The sequence below is a fragment of the Alexandromys fortis genome, unplaced genomic scaffold (genome assembly GCF_014885135.2).
Source record: "Alexandromys fortis isolate MF-2015 unplaced genomic scaffold, M_Fortis_MF-2015_v1.1 scaffold_240, whole genome shotgun sequence".
NCBI classification, from domain to species: Eukaryota; Metazoa; Chordata; class Mammalia; order Rodentia; family Cricetidae; genus Alexandromys; species Alexandromys fortis.
Window position 1 is genome coordinate 1,547,142 of NW_026068133.1, and position 6,407 is coordinate 1,553,548.

The 6,407-nt window shown below is 48.3% G+C and overlaps 1 protein-coding gene across 2 annotated transcripts in view; it reads right to left on the reverse strand.

Annotated features, from left to right (window-relative positions):
• The window catches only part of Gpr4 (G protein-coupled receptor 4), an 11,690-nt gene extending 11,353 nt beyond the window's left edge, over window positions 1-337 (reverse strand). Inside the window, exon 1 of one of the 2 annotated variants that reach the window (XM_050126375.1) lies at window positions 237-337. The gene's annotated coding sequence lies outside the window, so the exon portion shown is untranslated. The remainder of the gene's footprint in view (window positions 1-236) is intronic. The other variant, XM_050126376.1, reaches the window with a different exon arrangement.
• Window positions 338-6,407: the final 6,070 nt, after the last annotated feature.

Genomic DNA, 6,407 nt, shown 5'->3' on the forward strand with positions numbered 1-6,407 from the left:
GAAGAAGAAGAAGAAGAAGAAGAAGAAGAAGAAGAAGAAGAAGAAGAAGAAGAAGAAGAAGAAGAAGAAGAAGAAGAAGAAGGAGGAGAGGAGAGGAAGGAGATGTAGGAAAGATAAGATCTGCAGAGCCGAGTGGCATGGAGGAGACAGTGCGGGGAGACTGAGGCATCGGAGCGGCCACCCAGAAGTCTTGAACCTGGGAAGGGGAAGAATAGGAATGGAGGGGCAGCACCCACCTGTGCGACGGCTGAGCTGGGCGACCGGCGTCCGCGATCCGGTCTGGTCTCTGCGCAGCGCGGGACCCGGCGGGCGCCCCCGCGGGGCGGGAGACAGCGACAACCCCTGGCCCCGGGCTGGAGTCGGGAGCCCAGGCCCCGCCCCAGCCGGGCCCGCCCCCCGTTAACCCCTCCTCTGCCGTTCCCCTGCAGCCCACCGAGCTCCCCCACCCTCATAAAGAGCTCAACCCTGGCAAACTCTCTTGCTGCTTCAAGGTTGCATCCCATTAACCCCTTAGTTATCCTCTCTCCAGCTCCACACTTTCAATCTGCTTCTGGGAAGGGAAGCTTGGTTTGGGACCCTCCTTCCTGACAATCCCGTCTTTGGAGAGTCCCCTCCTTGCCGGCCTCAGTTCATAACCTTCTCTGTGTTCTTCTAAGGGACTGAGGACAAAGGGATCTGTTAAGGGAGCAGTGAGATATCTCAGCCGACGGAGGCAATTGGAGCTAACTCTGAATTCAGTTCCCTGGACCCAAATGGAGGAATGGCTCCTGCAAAGCTCTCCTCTGACCTCCACACAGTCACGGGCCAAGCCGTCTCAGATAAAGAAATGTAAAAATGCAAAAGCTTAAAAGGCAATCTGTTAACTGCCCACCTCAGACACCAGGGCCACAGATGGAAGGAGCCTTGGGGAGGGCGTGTGGGGGTGTGGGTTAGATCATAGGCCTGGCCTCAGTTTCCTCCGCAAAGTGGTGAGGCACAGTCCGGAAGGTCATGTCACAGAGAATATAAGGTCAAATCTGGACGATGGTGTCATTCTGAGCAAGTGGTGCATGCCTGTAATCCCCCAGCCCTAGAGAGGCTGAGGCAGGAGGATAGTTGAGAGTTTGAGGCCAAATAATGAGATTGTATATTTAAAATGTTTCTACTGGGCTGTCCAGGGTACCCCAGCCTGCACTCTAGAAGCTCAATGTCCCCCACAGTTCACCTCAGCCTCTCACTTGGCTGAGACTGCACTTTCTGGTCTTCTTTGCCCTTCTCAGCCTGGCTGGGAAAAGGCAGGCTGCTCTTGTGTTGGGGTGGATGGCTGCCGTGTGTCTGTTGCCTAGTACTGAACTCCCCATTATTTTCAGGGAGTGTGTAAGTGCTCCAAAGAATTGCCTTACCCCTTTTATCATGGTCATCACTTCCTGCACAGATCAGTCCTGAGAGTTTATTATAGACACAAGGACTTCTGGTCCTCCTGGCATACAGCCCTCCAAAAAACAGTAGTAATGTTTACCAATTCTAATTTACATATTTTATCTTAAGTGATGTAGAAGGTGGGACCAATGGCCTTATGCACCCTAGGCAGGGGCTCTGTTACTGAGCCTCCCTCCCAGAACCCATACTGGGGGATTCTAGGCAGGGGCTCTACCACTGAGCCACACCCCAGCCCCTCACTGGGGGATTCTAGGCAGGGGCTCTACCACTGAACCACAGCCCCAGCCCCTCACTGGGGGATTCTAGGCAGGGGCTCTACCACTGAGCCACACCCTAGCCCCTCCTTCCACATTCATGTGGGTTCAAGGAGTCAAACTCAGGTTTTCAGGCTTGGCAAATGACTTTGCTTACAAAGTCATCTCGACAGCTGTAATATACAAAGTTTTTTTGTTTATTTATTTATTTATTTATTTTTTTGAGACAGTGTTTCTTTGTGTAGCTCTCACTGTCCTAGAACTTGCTCTGTAGACCAGGTTGGCATCAAATTCAGAGATCCGCCTGCCTCTGCCTCCTAAGTGCCAGGGATTAAAAGTGTGTGCCACCACTCTTGGGCTGCTTTTTTTTTTTTTTTTTTTTTTTAAATATATGTGGGTGTTTTGTCCTTATACACTATGTACCTGCAGTGCCTGTAGAAGCCAGAAGAGGGCTTGGATCTTCTGGAACTACAGTTACAGACAATTGTGAGCAGTAGTATAGGTGTTGAAAACTGAACCTGTGTCCTCTGGGAGTGCAGCCTGTAATAGTGGCATTTCATTTGTATTTTAATAAATAAAGTTTGCCTGGGGGTTGGGAAAGTAAAACAGCCACACTGGCCAGCCTTACAGACCAGGCAGCAAGGACGGACATACACCTTGATTCCCAGTAACCAGCAGGCAGTAGTGGTGCACACCCTTAAACCCAGAACTAGAGAGGAATATAAGATGGGCGGAGACAGCTCTCAGGCACAGTCTCATTCTGAGGATTCCGGGAAGCAGGATCACTATTTTCCGACTGAGGTTGAGGTAAGAGCCAGTGGCTGGCTGCTTTGCTTTTCTGACCTTCAGGTTGGACCTCAATATCTGTCTCTGAGTTTTTATTAATTGTGCTTCAACAGCCAGCGCTCTTACCTGCTGGGCCACCTCTCCAGTCCCACACCAGGTCTCCATGCTTGCACAGCAACGCTTGACTCACAGCCATCTCCTCAGTATCCTCTTTCTTCATAACCACGGATGACTTTTCTCCCATTCTACAATTTCATACAAATTAAATAACTTAAAATAAAGGGGGGGGGGCTGTTGGGCTACTGCTGTGTGACCTTGGGCAGGTGACCTCATTCATCTCTCTGAACCATATCATTCCCTTCTTTCAGGAACTTGAAGGACGTAGGAAATAGAGGGTTAATCACCAAGTGGAGACCTTGCTCACAATTCTGGCGAGTTAAAAGAACAGGTCCAAGCAAGAGTCATGGCTACCCTATATAAACCCTAAGAGACGAGGCGTGGTTTCACACAGCCCAGGCGAGTCTCGAACCTCACACGCAGCTACGGATCTTCTTCCTGATCTTCCTGCCCCCACCCCAGAGTACTGGGATTTACAAGTGTGAGCTTTTATTAAAGAGCAGGTCAGAGTGCCCCCTGGTGGGGGTAGGGTCCCTCCTCTTCTGGCGCACCCTAAGTTTGTCTCAAATCATCATTCCAACTCGTCGCAGCCAAAACACAACTCTTCTCTGAGCTTCGCTGGGAGCATTTACAGGACAGTTTCTAGAAAGACACCTAGAAACTAGAGAGGACCTGTGGCGAGCCTTTGGGGTGCAAATGCAGACCGCGGAATGGAAACTTTCTCTCCCCTTACTCTTGGACTGGGAGGCATAAGAGAAGGCAAAAGACAGTCGCTGGGTAGAGGCCGTGCACAAGGCAGTCGATCACGAACCAGCTCAGGGAGATGAAGGGCAAGAGTGACTCTGAAGGGATGCGTGGAGAATCACCAGCAATTTTCCAACTGACTTTTCAAGGCATAGCTTCACATGCAGATCCAAAGAAGACCACAAGGGGTCGACGAAGCATCAAGAGCTCTCAGGGAAAAGCGGTTGTTAGCAGTTATCACCTGCCCAGAACTACTAGGAGTCTGGAAGTTAATGTGGGGGGGAGGGGACACCGGACGGCAGGACGACTGTGAGAGGAAAGAAGGGTTTGACCCAAGAATGCCAGAAAACAGGCCTTTAAAAGCCTAGAAACTTACTGGGCAGTGATGGCTCACACGTTTAATCCCTGGCACTCGTGGGCCAGAGGCTGGCAGATCTCTGAGTTTCAGGCCAGCCTGGTCTACATAGCTAGTTCCAGGACTGACAGGGCTACACAGAGACTCTGTCTCGAAAAACCAAAATAAATAAATAAAATTTAAAAAAGGAAAGAAAAAGAAAAAAAGTTCAGGTTCGCCCCCAGCTACCCTGGGATTTCTGCCTTCACCCTCCAACTCTTCACATGGGTGCCCGGGATCTGAACTTGGGACCTCATGCTTTCGTGGTGTTGCTAAAACTCCTTCCTGGGAGAAGATATAAGCAAGGTTTACCCCTCCTCCCAAAGCCCAAGACAAATCGAGGCACATTCTACTAAAATTCCTATGAGGAACCAGTGAGACTTGGGGTGTCCCAAAGGGCACAGGTTAGAGGTTATAATGGGTGTGGGTGCTCCAAAGGCTACACCAGCAAGTGTTTACCCTGTAGGGATGAGGGCTCTCCTGCAAATGAAACCTCCCTCTGTAGCCTCTCCTGCCCCCATTTGCGGTTAGGATGGAGTTGTTGCATGTAACAACAGGTAGGGAGTGGCTGGGTACTGGGGGAGGGCCATGATCCCGGTACGAGGGATTAAGCAGTCTAAAAAGCCCAGCAGGGATGAGCTTTTGCAAGGGGATGTAAATGAACTCCCCAAGACTGCTGTTGCCCTGCTCAGAGGATCATCAGGACCTTCAGGGAGCACCTTACAGACCTGCCCAGAGTCTGAACTCAATAGACACACTCAGCTATTCAAACACACCCTCTCTGTCATTCAGTGCCCAGGTTCCTGTTTCTACATCAGCACTGGGCAATGAGATAGTAAAAGTGAGGGCAATCTTGTCCCTTCCCACCCAGGCTTCAAAGTCAGTGAAACAGACACAGATCTGCCCCGAGTCCTCAAGGCCCATGACAGGAGCCAGCAGGTGGCTGGAGCCCCAAGAAGGCTTTATTTGAGTTTATTGGGAGGAGACAACACATGTCCGAGCTTCCACTGAGACGTTTCCTTCTTCATCTTTCTTTGTTAAGGTCTGTCTCTCGCCCCTTTCTGTGAGTCCTCCGCGTGCATCACCTTCTCGCTAGTCAGAGTCAGCATCTTCTGAGACAGGTGTGCCTTCCCGCTCAAACCTTCCTTGCCATGAGGTAGTGCTGAGGATGTCTTGGTTACCAGTGTATCCAAAACCATGCACTCACACACACACATATATACACACTCATGTATACATACACACATATACATTCACACACATATACATACACACATATACATATACATTCACACACACAAATACACTCATGCACACACAATGCGCTCACATACATATGCACTCAATTACACATACACATATATACTCATGAGCTCACACACATGTATACATATATACATATGCATTCATGCACAAACATACTACTCATGCAAGGCATATACGTATTTGCTCACACACCCATATACTCACGCACACACATATACATATATGCTCATACACAAATACACACACACTATATATACACACATATATATACTCATACACACATACATATGCACCATTTATAAATGCTGCTTATGGAATTCATTTACTTGTTTGATTAATGTAAGGAGCATTTTATTCTTGACCAGCCTTTGACTGGGCGATGCTCTCAAACTAGTTGGGTATATTTCTCTACTGCTCCCAGACATGGTGGTGTATACTTATAATCCCAGCATTTAGGAATCAGAAGCAGATCTCTGTGAGTTCGAGGCAGGCCTGGTTTACATAGGAAGTTCCAAGCCAGTCAGAGCTTCACAGGGAATTTCTATCTTGAAAGAGAAAAAGTTTAAGGGGCTGGAGAGAGGGCTCAGAGGTTAAGAGCACTCTGACTGTTCTTCCAGAGGTCTTGAGTTCAATTCTTAGCAATCACATGATAGCTCAAATACCAGATCTGTAATGAGATCTGGTGCCCTCTTCTGGCCTGCAGCATACATGCAGATGGAGTACTGTTTATATAAATAATAAATAAATCTAAAAGGCTTTTTAAAAGAGGAGGCCATCATTTTATGATGTCTAGTGTCCATCCCTCCCTCCCAAGAGATCACCTCATTGTTGAGACTTAGAAAGAAATACAGACTTCCTTCCTTCCTTCCTTTTCTTCTTCTCCCCCCCCCCTCTTCTTTTCCCCTCTCCTTCTTCGTCTTCTGCTTGTTTTTGAGAAAGGATCTCAATGTGTAGCCCTGACTGGCCCCGGACTCACCACACCATGTGCCACCACTCCCAGCCCTTTTATTTGTAAATAATGAATTCTCATTTATGACACTTCTTTATTCATTCATGTCTTGTGTGTGTGTGGAAGTGAAGCATGCTCATGAGTGTGTGTCAGGGTGCAGGGGTGGAGGTCAGAGGGCAACTTTCAGGAGTTAGTTCTCTTCTTCCACCAAAGATCTCACTGAGTTCAAGTCCAGCCTTTTCTACAGAGAGAGTTCCAGGACAGCCAGGGATACAAGAGAAACCCTGTCTCAGAAAACCAAGCAATATAGTGGAGAACAATTGAGGACAACATCTGATTTTGACCTCTGACCTATACAATACACACACACACCTTTCAATTCCCACACATACCAAATACACAGACCAAGACTCCAGACAGCTCAGTGCATAAGTCTGTATTTCTGGATAATATAAAAGAATAAACTTAAAAAAAAAAC